The following is a 14311-nucleotide window of genomic DNA, read 5'->3' as shown; positions in this document are numbered from 1 at the left end:
ATTTATTGCAGGAGGGAGGTCAGGAAAATGGAGAATGTTGACTGATTTGATAAAAGTTGATACTGTGGTTCAGCCTATGGAGTCATTGCAGCCTGGCTTGCCCACACCAGTTGTAATTTCTAAGAACTGCTTTATTATGATAGATTTTTAAAATTGCTCCTTTGCCGTGCCTTTGGCAGAGCAGGATAAAGAAATATTGGTTTCTGGGCTTGTTCTTGATGGGCTGCCTTTATATAGGGATTCATGTACACCTGAGTCAGAGAGTATTCAGTGAGAAAGGTGCCATACCAAATGGGGGTCAGTGCTCATTGATGGTTCCTGTGGCAGGTTGGTCCCCAAGGGGGTATGCGGTTCGGGATTGTAGTTCTGACTCAAGGTGTTCTGTTAGGTTACCTTTGTTTAGTCTGAATGATTATTCTATGAGATTTATACCAATGCTACAGGTAAAGACTTGTGACAGAGAGTGGGAATGGTAGCCCCATCTTCTTTTGTTGGCTTAAATTCTTGACAGGCAGTGGTTTGGAGACTGGCCATGAGTTTAGCTCCTATTCATGTTTGAAGAAGAGATATATTTTAGGAACTTTGAGACTGAAGATTCTCATTAAAAACTATATATTGGTGTTTTGAATGTGCATTAACTGAAGTGTTTCAAGTATTTGACATTCTAATATTTGATTTTGCTGTTAATTGTGTGTGGTAAAGTATTTGTTTGGAATGATGGCTTGGGCATGAAGTATGTGGGGAACATATTTTTATTAGGAGGAAGACAGAGTAGTTTTATCCTAAGATAAAATGAATGACTATTGCAGAGTAAGAGGAGTGTGGGACAAAGCCTAAACTAATATAATAAGTGCTGAGGGTTTGTAAAAATGGAAATTATGGTTAAAATCAAGAAAGATTTAATGAGTCTAAAATGACAATGTTTTCTTGGGCTCTTAGCCCGTTCTAATGAAAGATATTAAAAAATTTTTTTTCTAAGTAATTAGTTAAAAAGCAAAGAGTCTGTGTTTTATCAAAATAACTTATGTTAACTTTTATCATGAAGTTATCTGTATAAAAAATGCTGATTTTCTCCTGGGTATCATTATACTGGCAAAAAACTTCTTTTCTTGCCCTAAACCAGGTGGCCTAATCTATTAATCTAAGTAATACTATAAATGAATCTATTACTGGCTAAATAATATTCAAATCATATAAACACTTAAATTCCTTTAAGCCAAAATACTTTGTTTTGTCCAGTGTTTATATAAACTATATATGTATAAACTAAATTTATCCCAAGATAACCATGGCTTATATTGGAAGCAGATCAGATTTGAGGGCTGAATGCAAGGAAAAAATATACTTGTGGAGTCTCTTTTGTTCACCTGATGTTGCCATTACATGCAACTGATGTTGCTATTGGATGACCTTGGTAAGAAATAGTTAAAATGTACACACTTGCTGGAAGGACTGGTTATCTTCCCAGAAGGAGGTGTACTTTAATAAAGATATCTAAGTCCCAGGAAGCTCCTCTTGGTCCCTAGTCAGTTCCCAGAGGACCCAACTGAGCCCAGTCATGTAAGCAAATTGGAATTTAGCCACTATTATAAGAAAGTTTCATAAAACTGCATGCAATAAATTTAAAATTAGCAAAAACACACAGCCAATTATAAAGAATCCACATTCCTGCATTCCTTTTCAATCAATTCAATGAATTCAATTTTAAAAATCAGGTCATTTACTATGGGTACACATCACTATTGACACTCTGCTTTCATTTTTGCTACCTGCCACTTTAGGAATTCTTAATTATGTTACAGAACCTGTTTAATATTTTACGAGGAGATTCTGATTTATTAATCGCATAGTGTGTGAAATCTATTTATCTTCAATACCTCTTGACAAATAGCATTAAATGATTTTAAAGGACAAATTAATAATCATTTGCTATGTCAAAACCTTTACAATTTTTAAAAAAGAATGCAATGTATTTTGCCTAAAATAGTTTGGGCTTCCCCGTTAGCTTTTAACTGTCTTTACTGAAGATAAAATAAATGGGCAGGCTGTGTATGTCACCGCAGAGGAAAACAAGTTAGAAAACACCTTATACCTCAGCCCAGTGCACTGAATTAATAGCTGTAATTCAAGTATTGCAAAATTTTCCACAATCTCTTAATATTGTTTCTGATTCGGAATAAGTCTGCCAAACAGTTACTCACATTGAGACAGCTTCTTTGTTTAAAGGAAATGAATTGTCCTGAATATTTTTACATTTACAAACATTAGTCAAAAGTTGAATTACTCCCCTTTTTATCATGCATATAAAGAGCTCATACCAATCTTCCGGATCCTTTGTCATTACAAAATCAGCAATCAGATATTCTTGTGGGGGTAATGCAAGATCCCACAACATTTCACAAATTGACTCATATCAACAGCAAAGGGCTGTGAAAGAAATTTCCATCTTTATCTAAACAGCAAGCTCAGGACATTGTTAGGACTTGTCAAACCTGTGGACCTTTAAATGCACTCCCATTTGCATCAGGGATTAATCCTCAAGGTCAAAAAGCAAATGAATTATGGCAAATGGATGTTACTCATATTTCACATTTTGGTAAAATGCAGTATGTACATGTTATCATAGAAGCTTCTTCTCATTTCATCTGGACTACTGCACAATCTGGAGATCGTTTCTGCCATGTTCGATCACATTTTTACTTAATGCTTTTGCTGTTATGGGATGCCCTCAATCTATTAAATGGACAATGGTACTGCTTATACAGGAAAGTAATTTCATAAATTTTATACTACTTTTAATATTACTCTTATCACAGGAATTCCACATAATCCCTCTGGGCAAGGAATTATTGAACGAGCAAACCAGACACTAAAGTCTATGCTCCTGAAACAAAAAGGGGGGAGATGATGATCAGGAAAATGACGTTATGAAAATAAGTACACCTAAAGATCAATTAGCAAAAGCACTTTTTACTTTAAATTAAAAAAAAAAATCATTTATGATAATTCATCACAGACTCCTGCAGAACAACACTCCACTGTTTCTTTATTTTTTATTTTATTTTATTTTTTTGGTTTTCTCCTGGAGAGTAAAGCTGTTTTTCTTGGGATAAATGTAGCAGCAAAACACAAACCAGTTGATCAAAAAAGCACTTCTGCCATAACTTCATTAATTTTCAGGACACATCAACCGACAGTGGTTTTGCCATTCCCAGTTCTTTTAAGGATTACATCTCTGCGCTTTGCTTAAAGTATGTCTGTAAAAGCTTGTTCTCGATTAAGCCAGTTTACTGACCACAGCCTGGTTGAGAGAATTTAATTGGCTGGTCCATTTACCTAGAGCAGTATATCGTGCACCACCGCTCTTCTGATGATCCAGTTCCAGGAGCTGGTTGACCTGATCAATTTGGCCATGAATAGTGTTACCCAGTATGCACCGCACCAGCAAGCTTTCCACATCAGCTACATCTATGTTTAACTCCTTAGAAATGAAGGGAATACGTATTCTTGTGTAAGGCTTAATTAACTTTATGAGTGCTTGTGTTCTGATGTTTCGCAAAAGCTCTTCCGTATGTTCCCTTATGAAAGGATCATCCATGATGTTGCTGTGGTTTGTTTTCAGAATCTTTTCAAATTCAGTGATGTCGTTATTCTGATAGGCACTTACTAAATTTGTCATTGTTAGAATTTCCGGATCATTTTTATACGGGTTGGCCTCCTGTGAGTCAAATGGATTTATTCCCAATTTCATTAGCATATTTGCTAAGACCAAATATTTTATGCAAGTAACTTGTCTGAGACTCCCCGATTCATCATAATTCTTGAATGCTTCAAAAAATCAGTGTGTGCCTTTCCAAATTCACCTTCTCTCAAGTGCATTTTACCACCACATTCTCTGATGACTCCCACGATCAGTGGATGAGGATAGCAGACTTGATGTGAAGTGACTATTCATAGAGTGCTTTAACTTTTTTGTTATTTTTCTGTGCTGTGTACATTTGAATTTCCAAAGCATATATTTCTAGTAACTGTGTACCTTTTTTCAGGTCATCATCTCCATCATAAGTCTGGCAGGATTGATAATATTGGCGTAAAATTTTTTTAAGTTTTCCATATTCCTCTCATTCTAGATATAATTTTCCAAGCTTTGTGTTTGTCTTAAACCAGTTTATCATTCTTAGCATTTTTCAAAGCTTCCAGTGTTGTTTCATAGAATTCCTGCAGTAAATCCATCTTCAAATTCCAAAACCTTTTGGAAACTACTTAATCCTGCTTTTGGGTCATCTTCTTTCAATGCTTTGGAATTATAGTACTGATTTTTCCAAATCCACATTTGGTTCAGAGTTACTATCTTCAGAATACTCCAGGTCGTAGTCCTCCTCATCATCGCACATGAAATCATCCTCCATGTCAGACATCTTGACTGGGAAGGGGGAAGGGGTGTTCCTTTATTCTTGGTACCTCTTCTGATTTATGAATTGTTTTACAGCATTATAATGTGACTCATGACATATAGTGGCAACACACTAAATTATCCTGATTTAAATAAATAACTCACCATGTTAAAAAAAAAAAAGAGACAAGTTATAGGGCTTTTACACATTGGCAATTAAAATTTTGCTTTTTCCAAGGAATCTATTATTGAACAATGGCCAGTCTTATGCTAGGCCAGGAGTAGAAAACTCCCTAAGGTTGGTTGGTTATATGACTAGAAACAGTAATTACCACTCATGTGGGGTGGTTTTGGAGAACAGAAAGGACCTTCCTTCCTAAATGTCTTCCACTTTCAGACTACAGTATGAAGTAACACTTGAAATGCAAATACTTCCAGAAAAGTCAAAGTGTAATTATCAGCCACATGATTAATCGTGTTTCTAGAGAGCAGGTTTGGAAGAGAAAATGGCAATGGTGCTTGAGGAAAGGATGCTGTAAAAGGAAAAAAAAATGGCTCAGAAGGGGGAACTGAGAACAAGTCTTCATTCTCAGCCTCAAAGACAAAAGAATTCACTGGACTGGAAAAAGATGTTTCAAAGAGTTCCAGGTCTTTGTGGCCCCAGTCATCTTCCTTCTGCCCCTCTGGGCCTGATCCTTTTCTCCAACAGTGGCTTTCCTGAAGCTGGCTGTTTAGTCAAGGACCAACAGGAGCAAAGGCGATGATGCTTCTTTCTTTGGGACAATTACTTGCTTGATCAGACCACATTCCTTGTCTTGTTCTGTATCATGTTAGACCCACACTTCATCTTTTCATCTACGGCCTGAAGGTGCAAAGAACTTAGGGTGCAAAGAACTTAGGGTGCACTGAAGAAGATTCTGCAGCTCAGGAGATACATGACTCCAGCAGCTGAGAAGCACTGCTCTGATCGTATTTTTTTCCTACCCTCAGGCTCTGCTTTCTCTCTCTCTCTCTCTCTCTTTCCTACCAATTTAGCCATCTGTTTACTCTGCCCTATGATTAGGAGCAGCATGATACCTTGGAAAATCATGGCACTGGGGATCAAGAGACTTCAGTTATTTTAGACACACTCTGCAACTTATTAGCTCTGGTAGTCAGTGGACCTCTATAGCCCTCCATTTCATCAAATGAATATGATATCTGAAAGGAATGTTGTAAGGATCAAAATAGTTAACTCATGTGCTAGTGCTTTAAAAACTGCTTTGTGTTGCATTTAATTGAAGGTGAAATATTTTCCCTAAAGAAGTTTATCAGTCTATTTTACATCCCACCTCCCGCCATTTATATCCTGTGGAGTACCAGTTCTTCTTTGGGCTCCCAGAGCCTCCATACTGATGGGTGATTGAAGGGGCACCAGACTGAAGACAGAGAAGCCACTTAGGAGGTTCTTGTGGTATTTCAAGGAAAAACCTTAGCATTATCCTCCATTCATTTTTCTCTCACACTTTGCATCCCAATCCATTAGCTCCCTCTTAAAAATACAACCAGAACATGACCTTTTTTTTCAATCCTCTCTGCTATTATTTTGGTCTAAACCACCTTCAGTGCTCACTTACATTATTGCAATGGCCTCTTAACTGGTCTTCCTGCTTCTTTTCTTCCCCCAGTACAACTGTTCTCCACAGACTAGCCAGACTGATCATTTTAAAACATAAGTTAGATTGTGTTACTCTTTTGCTCAAACTTCAAATGGTTTTCTTTCTCATATACACCTCCAAGGTCTCACATGATGCTTCTTCCATCTACCTCTGTGATCTCATTTCCCCTCTCTACCTTGCACCAACTACTCCAGCCACACTGGTCTCCTTTTCATTCCTTGAATACCACCAAGTGCACATCTATCTCAGGCTTTTGTGATTTTCATATCCATGGTCTGGAACCTTCTTCTCCCAGATACCCTCACCATTTGCTCACTCTTTCTTCAGGTCTCTGCTCTATGTCCCCTTGGCAGAAAGGCCTTCCTCTTACTCTTTCTAAAATCACACCTCCCTGCCATTTTAGGTCCTTATGTTATTTTTCTTTATAGTTTTTGTGATCACCTATTGTACATCTGTCTACTGTATATTTACCCTCTCTAGAATGTAAGTTTCACAAGAACAAAGACTTTGTCCATTTTCTTCAACAATGAAAACAAAGAGACAATGAATACAAACCATTTTAAGGACACAGAATTTCACATGCAAAAGCAAGATATAACAGAAAAAAATAAATGAAAAATAAGCCTTAAATGAATATTATAATTCAAATTCAAATAAATTGCCTCTTAAGGGATACCTTTTCAAACTGCCCAAGGCCGCCTAACTATGCAGTTAAAACTGGCCAGGGCCCCCCATTCTATACTCTTAATGTTTCATCCACTATCAAAAGTTGCTCTTGTGAAGCTCTCTGGAACACTCGACCTAATAAACTCATTTAGACTGAGGTGTTAGTGACTGATATTACCTTAATGTTAGACCTGAGTTTTGTCCTGAGTTTTTGAATTTTAACATGACATTGTCCTTTGCTGAAACTGTATGAGACCAGCAGAGATTTGCAGACAGAGACCTTTTCCACACTCCCATGGTGTAGCCTGCAAAAGGTAGACTTCATCAAAGACACCTGTAACTCATGTCCTTGGTTAAGAGCAGAAAATGCACTGAAGTCCAATAGGCAAAAGCTTGAATACTGATAATTACCAGGAAAGGTATTGGGGAACAAGAATGCATGTGCACACCCTTGACCCAGACTATGTCAGCGTACAGAAATAATTACATTTATATTAAAAAAAACACACACAAGAATATTCTGAAGAGCATTTGCACACACACATACATGAAAATCAGGAAAGTATCTGATGTCCATCAAAAGGAAAATGATTGAAGATTAAGTGTATTTATGATATATGGCTAAATATAGTTCTAAAAATTAGGGTAGATCTTCATATCAAAATAGAAAAACCTTGATGATATAGTAAATGGAAAAAGCAGGTTACAGATTAAGGTCTGGAAAAATACACAAACTAACAGTTATTTCCTCTAGGGAAGGAGTATAGTTTGGGCGGTAAGTGATAAGAGACTACATTTTCACGATGAGAATGCCTTGTGGTACTTACATTATATTAAAATAATTGAAGGGGAAAAACCGTTGGGTTAGGAGCGAGTTTTTGCTTCTACTTCTTGCCACTGGAAAATCTCGGTTGCCTCATCTGTAAAATGAAAACAGTATTGACTTTCTAGTGTTTAAAACAGTGCCTATCAAGCAATAATCGCTATGTTTCCTACTTCTGCCGTTGCCACCCCACCTGCAAAGCAGGGGCGTGTGCCCTGTCAGGCTTGTTACAAGGAACGCACGAAATAACAGCACTGGGCCTCGCAAACGGTAAATCTGTGAGCCACATGAAGCACTAAAAAATTCCCGCATCCGGCCCTAAAACCGTGATTGGCCCCAGCGTACGACGCGCCGACGGATCCTTTGCCCTCATTGGTGAAGGCTGCCATCCATTACCGGAAACCGGAAGCCACGTGAAGGGGCGGAGCTTCAGGCGCAGCGCAGGCCGGCCGCGGGTTGCTCGTTTCAAGCTTAGCACTCGCGCATGCGTTTGACCCCGGCGGCCCGGCATGCTCAGCCTCCGCTTCCGGAATGGCTCTGCGGAGACCTGGGTGCGCGGCCGGGAGGTGTTTGAGGTCGGGTAGGAGGGCTGCGGCTCGCCGTCCGTCCTGTGGCCTTCCTCTCGCGTGCTGGAGGCCGGCGCGCTTCCCTTTTCCTGGGAAGGCGTCGGGACACGGTAGTCTTGTAAGCCGCTCGTCCGTTCGGTTTTCCCGAGAAGACCCCTTTGCAGCGTTGTTAGCTGTTACGCAGTTAACTCTCGTGCACACATTCGTTAACCGAGGCCCTTTGTTGTCTGCCTTAGGCTGGGCGTTGGGGCAAGAAGATAACAGGATCCCTGTCCTCAGAGAGCTCCTGAGCTGGTGGAAGAGGTAAACCCACAAGAAACAAATTCTAGTATTAGGTAACATGAGTTAAGGCGTGGGTCAAGAGGCTTCCAGAGGGTTGTGGCGTGGCTGCTACCAGCTCTCATCCTGTGGAGTTCTTGCCTTTGCTGATCTTTGAAGACATCGAGTTTTCCTTAAATCTGCGTTTCCAATTCCCAGGCTGAAGTGCCCCTTCATCCTTCATTGGGAGGAACGAAGACTGGCAGTTGCTCTTGTTCAGGGTCTGTAGAAACGGTGATTCAGCCTTCAGGCAAAGAATATTTCAGGCAGGAAAAGTTTGGTGGGCAAAGACCCTAAGTCTGGAAAGTACAGATCTTTTTCCAGGAACTGGGCCAGTTCTCCTGTGCTGGCTTGTAGAAAACGTGTGGGCTAATGAGTGAGCAGTGAGGCTGGGGCTGTAGGTTAGAGCCTTGAGTGCCGGGGAGGGCCTTGAAAATATGTAGATCTTTGGCTTATTTCAGTGGCAATAAGAAGTCTTGAAGGCTTCTAAGCAGAGTAGTTATACCATTAGGTTTGCTTTGTAGAAAGAGATCTGCTCTGTAGGAAAACCAGGTGGGAGGTCTACATCAGCCAGATGTATTGCTAGAGTAATGTCACTAGAGTAGGATTCTGAACCAGGGGTGAGTTTTCCCTCCCTGACAATATCTGGACACAATTTTATTGTTGCAACCTGGAGGGGTTGGCATTTAGTGAGGAGAGGCCACAAATGCTGCTAAACATCCTACAGTGCACAGGATAGCCCTTCACATCAAAGAATTATCTGGTTCAACATGTCAGTAGAGCTGGGGTTCAGAAACCCTGCCTTAGAGTAACAGGAGTAGGAACAGATGTCAGAGACATCTCCGATAGATACCAATCTGACTCCTTTTTTATCCTTTGTGGTGCTCAAGCTCTTGACACCCTGGAAGTACTTGTTGATTGATCTTGTCTAATGATCCCAGCCTTCCCTTTATTTTTATACCATGCATTAATTATTTTCCAGCTATTTATTTAGCACCAGATGCTGTTCAGAGTGCTGGGATTCAGCAATGAACAAAGCAAAGTCTTTGCTCTTAGAGACCTTACCTTCTTCCAGGACGGCACAGACATTAAACCTATAAATATATGTCTGGTGATGAGATATGCTGGGGAGGCACTCCTGTAAGATGGAGCTTCTTTTACTGCCACCACATGCTTCTATTCAGCACCTTGCAGGTGCCAAGCATTGGGCTAGATGCTTTATAAATGCCATATCTAATTTTTTTCTCCATCCAACAAGGTGGATGTTGTCCTCAAATGAGAAAAGAACCTCAGAGAAGTTGAAATAATTTGCTCCTCTGAAGGAAGATAGACTACTAAGCAAATTTTCTGACTAGGCTTTTTGGGATAGGTCTGCCTGGAAAGGATGAGCCCAAATCAGAGGACACTAACAGAAGGGTGAAAATTTCTAGATATAAGATCCCATTTGTACATGTTAAGTGGCTTGACCATTGAGTAAGAAAGGACAAAATCATGCTGAAATAGTCTAGAATTCAGGTATCTAGAAAAGTACTAAGAAGCTAATGTGAGAGGTTAAGGGAGGGGATGGATAAACAGATAAAAGCTGCACTGTGTGCTTGGCCAACCCCAGGAGCCAGGCATTCCTGGAAGATGGTTGGTGGCAGTGACTGTGACATGAGGTTGCAGCTGTGCCTGCATCTTTCCAGCTTCTGCAGGCCTAAGACCTCTGCGATAGCAGACGTTCCCTGGGGTGGTATTAAACATGTAGTATGAGGATTGTGTTCAGAAATTTCACAGAAATGTTTTAAACCAGAGTATTGAAAATGAGAGATTGAAGAGGCATCATAATGAAGGGTTTTGAAATTGGGTTAACCTGTGTTGAAAATCCAGCTCATTCACTTTAGTCACTGTGCAAGTCATTTAATCTATGATAGTAGGTGTGAACTGGGGGCTACCAGGAAATTAAGACTTCGCTTGGAATCCTTGGTAAATCCAGAATTTATGAAAACTCTAGGTGTGCCCTGAATGGCCATGGGAGTGACCAACTGAAAGGCTGCAGCACAGCCTCCTCCAGATGGCAGAGCAGGGAATACCAAGTTCAGAAGTTTTCAGACTTACCACTTTGCTGATTTGAAACTGTTATGTACCCCAGTAAAGCCATGATCTTCTTATCTAGTCTTGTGAGGGCAGACCTGTTGTTGAGTGGGACCTTTAGATTAAATTGTTTCCATGGAGATGTGACCCTGCCCTCTCAAGGTGGCTTTTAATCAGCTTACTGGAGTCCTTTAAGTGAGAAACATTTTGGAGAAAGCTCGGACACAGCCGTTTGGAGATGTAAAAGGAAGATGCCCCAGGAAATGCCAGAAACAGAGAAAGCTGTTTGAAACCAGAAGCTGGGAGAGAAGGACAGCAGACGTTGCCATGTTCTTTCCCATGTGATGGAGGAACCTGGATACCAGCTGCCTTTCCTCCAAGAAGGTATCTTCTTGATGGTGTCTTAATTTGGACTTTTCATGGCCTTAGAATTGTAACTTGTAACTTTAAAAATCTCTTTTATAAAAGCCAGTCCATTTCTGGTTTATTGCATTCTAGGAGCTTTAGAAAACCAAAACACAAACACAGGGAGTAGCAAGGCTGCTTGTTAGAATACTGTATTCTCCATAAGGAAATAAAAATACTTTTCAGTGCTTCTCAGTCCTTCTCTTCGTCTGTACCCAAAAACCAAGCCAGTGTTGAACAGTGGGAGTGAGAGAAGGCTGGAACTGTTAATGGTGAAAGAGAGGATTTTTCCTAGGAAAAGAACTTCTTTTTCTAGAAGATCTGGGCTATTCCAAAACTGACTGGTAAGGAGGTCCCCTTACAGGAGAGGCATAGAAGAGGTAGCCAGAGGAAAGTAAAGTGGGTTAAGGAGAATTGTGGGGCCCTGCTCTGTTTTTGGCTGTGATCATCATCCATCAGGTACCTTACACTGAGGAACCATGGTAGAGTGTGCAAAGGGTGACGTCTCTAGGCTTTGCCCTACTTCCATAGTAGGTTGAAGTGAGACTATGTGATTCCACCCATGGGAAGGTTAAAAATCCTTGGAAAAAAGGAGTAATGCCAATTGAAAAAATGACGTATCTATTAGTTAAAATGTTTCATTGAGGGAAGGGGGTATAGAAACTATATGGAGAGTCCAGTATTTAAGTTACAGAAAAAAAAGGCTTTTTAATAGATGTCTGAAGGGCTGAATCCTATCAGGATAACATTACACATCCAAGGAAATCTATAGGCTCGGGGTGTTGCTGTTTGTACACCTACTTCAAATGCATTCTTGAGTGATTAGTGCAATGATCAGACTGAGTTAGACAATGAAGGGGGTAACAGTTGTGGTCATTTGACCAAGAAGAAAATAGTCCTAGGGTTAACATCCAGAAGGTTGTCTCCTGGTGGCAGGTTTGCACTGGGACTCTAAAGAAAAAAAAAGACTTTCTTTGCCATCCTTGACAAATGGCAGTTTCATGAAAACTTCCTAACCATTACTAGAACTACGAGGTAGCTGAAGCAGTAGCTGTGCAGCCAGAGAAGCTGAGGTATTTGCAGACCCAGAAAAGTGTCATACCAAGGTCAAATGACATAAGACTATCACAAGGAGAGCCGAGGCTGCATACCAAAGCCCTCTTTACGTCTATGAGAAAATGAACAAGGAAAGCATTGAGGAGCCAATCCCAGAGCCTAGCACTCCCAGCACTCAAGCCCCAGCCAAAAGGTTAAATGTAGTAAACATTCTCTTCTGGCATGTCTTCATAAAGGATTTAGTAAGGGGAGAGTCCTCTGCAACTTGGAATTCCTGGATTATAATTGTCTCTATTTCTTATTGAGCCACAAGTTTGCTCTATGCCCTATCCCTACCCCCTCCAAAATCTTTTCCTACTTTTTTCCTTCCTCTTACACAAAGATACCGTGGAAGAGATTTACTTTCTAACTGGGTTTGTATCTCTCTCTTCATATCAGTTACTTCTTCCTCTGATTTCTCCGTGTTTGACCTGATATGGACAGGAAAGGCCTAGAGTGGACCCAAATGGAAAATACAAGTGCAAGGGAGAATTGTGAAGGCTGGATATGGAAGAACAATTCTCCATGTGGGAAACAAAATTTTAGCCAAATTGGAAGAAATCTTCCAATCTTGAAAGATGAGGCTCTTTTCACTTGGGCTTCTTCTAAACTCTCTAAGGGCAGACTCTTAAGCAACTCTGCCCCAAATAGTAGCTCCAAGGAGAAATCATAAGCTTTCAAAGTGGCTGAGATGAAATCCCAATTTTTGCTTCAATGGTGAATAGTCTTATCAATGATCTGGATTTCTCTATTCAACAGTTCTCTATCAACTATCCAGATTTTTCCATTGCTGCTAAAGTTCTTGCCATTCCCTGCTTAAAATTATCCTCCACTGGCTTCCCATTACATATAATGATAAAATCCAAAATTCTTAACATACCATAAAACAATAAAGGTCCAGTCAAGAAAAACAGAAACCACACCAGATATTTCAGGAAGAATTTAAGGGATTAGTCAAATGGGTGTCAGAGAACAGAAATGAAAAAGGAAATAAGGCAATAGAAATAGTAAATGAAGGAAGCAGCTAACACACCTGGGTTTGAGGGAACAGAGGAAAAGGTTGGATTTGTCAGAACTTAGAATCTTGGACAATAAGCCCTGCAAAGCTGGGACTCAGACATCTGGGGAGGTGGATAGAGGCTGCCCTGGGGCGGGTGCCTCTGAGGGGCCCAATGAAGCTCATTCCTGAAAAGAAAAAAAGAGAAAAAAGCTTGAGGCTGGAACTGCTCTTGCCAGAATAAAGGTCCTAGTAATTCCCGAATGAGTAAATGATAGTGTTTTCTAATTCTGACCACTCTACTCCAGGATCACCTGGTGTGGTGGCAGGCAAGGATTGTGAGCTATAATACCTTTTTTCTTACCAGACCATGAAATAAAGAAGTTTGAAGGGTGGAGGCAGCCTAAAAATGCTAGGCGTTCAGCAGTTGTATCCCAATTCCCCTGTCTATAGAAGGTCCAGGAGTGGGAAGAGCCTGCTGGTGAGGCTTCATGAAACACTTCTACTTCCTTAAAACTTCTATGACCTGTTCTAGATCAATAGGTTTTACATTTGGCTTCTATTGTTTCTCACACTCATCACTCCCTTTATTTGCCTTTGTTTTGCCGTCAGACCCTCCTGAAGCTCTTGTCCTTTCCATATGCTTATGATCTTCCTTCTCCATGTTAGCTGAAACCCTTCCCAGTCTAATTCTGTTCCTCCTCTCCCCATTTCCTGCCCCTTATTCCTTCTCTGCATGTCCTGCTGCCTAGAAGCAGATTCTACACTTGGATCCTCCTCAGGATCCTTCCCCTAATGGCGAAAATTACAGCCAAAGGCCAAGAAAGTTGAGGAATAAACATATTTATTTTCATTAGAAATAGTAATGCTTTTAAACTTGTACAAACCATTTATTGTGAGATACTATAAACCAGGAACTGGGGCGGGGGGCAATATGAGAAATCTTCCAAAGGTTAATTTAGATGCTATACTTGGCTCTTAAGGAAAGAGAACTCAGTATCATCTAATGGCTTAACTCATCCTTCCTCTCCTCTGAAGGTAGCAGTTGTACATAACAGAAAGTGTCTAGAAGTCAATTCCTGGTTTAGAAAAGAGTCAAGCTATTAACTTCTATATGTGCTTCGATGAAGGGAAGAATTTCTTTTTCAGCTGTGTGTGGGCCACTTGTGCCATGCTCTGACCTGGCCTGGAAACACTTCTTAGGCTACGAGCCACCCATTCACAGTGTTTGGAACAGGGACACCATGGTTTCCTGGCAGGATTTAGAGATTCTTTAGCCTTCTCTCCTTTAAAGCAAAACTTAAGCCCACAGTGAGA

General features: G+C 40.4%; 2 long non-coding RNA genes and 1 pseudogene across 5 annotated transcripts in view; 1 reads left to right on the top strand and 2 right to left on the bottom strand.

The window, feature by feature from the left end:
• Window positions 1-7897, bottom strand: part of LOC143667630 (uncharacterized) — a 66793-nt gene extending 58896 nt beyond the window's left edge. For both annotated transcript variants that reach the window (XR_013168122.1, XR_013168121.1), the window contains exons 1-2: window positions 7734-7897; window positions 7545-7637 (exon numbers count right to left, since the gene is read on the bottom strand). This is a non-coding gene — a long non-coding RNA (uncharacterized LOC143667630). The remainder of the gene's footprint in view (window positions 1-7544; window positions 7638-7733) is intronic.
• LOC143667631 (uncharacterized) overlaps window positions 1-14311 on the top strand; it is a 33195-nt gene that overhangs the window by 8843 nt on the left and 10041 nt on the right. For 2 of the 3 annotated variants that reach the window (XR_013168125.1, XR_013168124.1), the window contains exon 3: window positions 8343-8409. The exons of the other annotated variant lie outside the window; for it this stretch is intronic. This is a non-coding gene — a long non-coding RNA (uncharacterized LOC143667631). The remainder of the gene's footprint in view (window positions 1-8342; window positions 8410-14311) is intronic. 3 annotated transcript variants of the gene reach the window in all.
• LOC143667620 (COP9 signalosome complex subunit 2 pseudogene) lies at window positions 1069-6624 on the bottom strand (annotated as a pseudogene).

The sequence above is a fragment of the Tamandua tetradactyla genome, chromosome 23, assembly GCF_023851605.1.
Source record: "Tamandua tetradactyla isolate mTamTet1 chromosome 23, mTamTet1.pri, whole genome shotgun sequence".
Lineage (NCBI taxonomy): Eukaryota > Metazoa > Chordata > Mammalia > Pilosa > Myrmecophagidae > Tamandua > Tamandua tetradactyla.
Note: the sequence above shows the minus strand (reverse complement) of the source record. Positions and strands in the feature narration are given on the sequence as shown.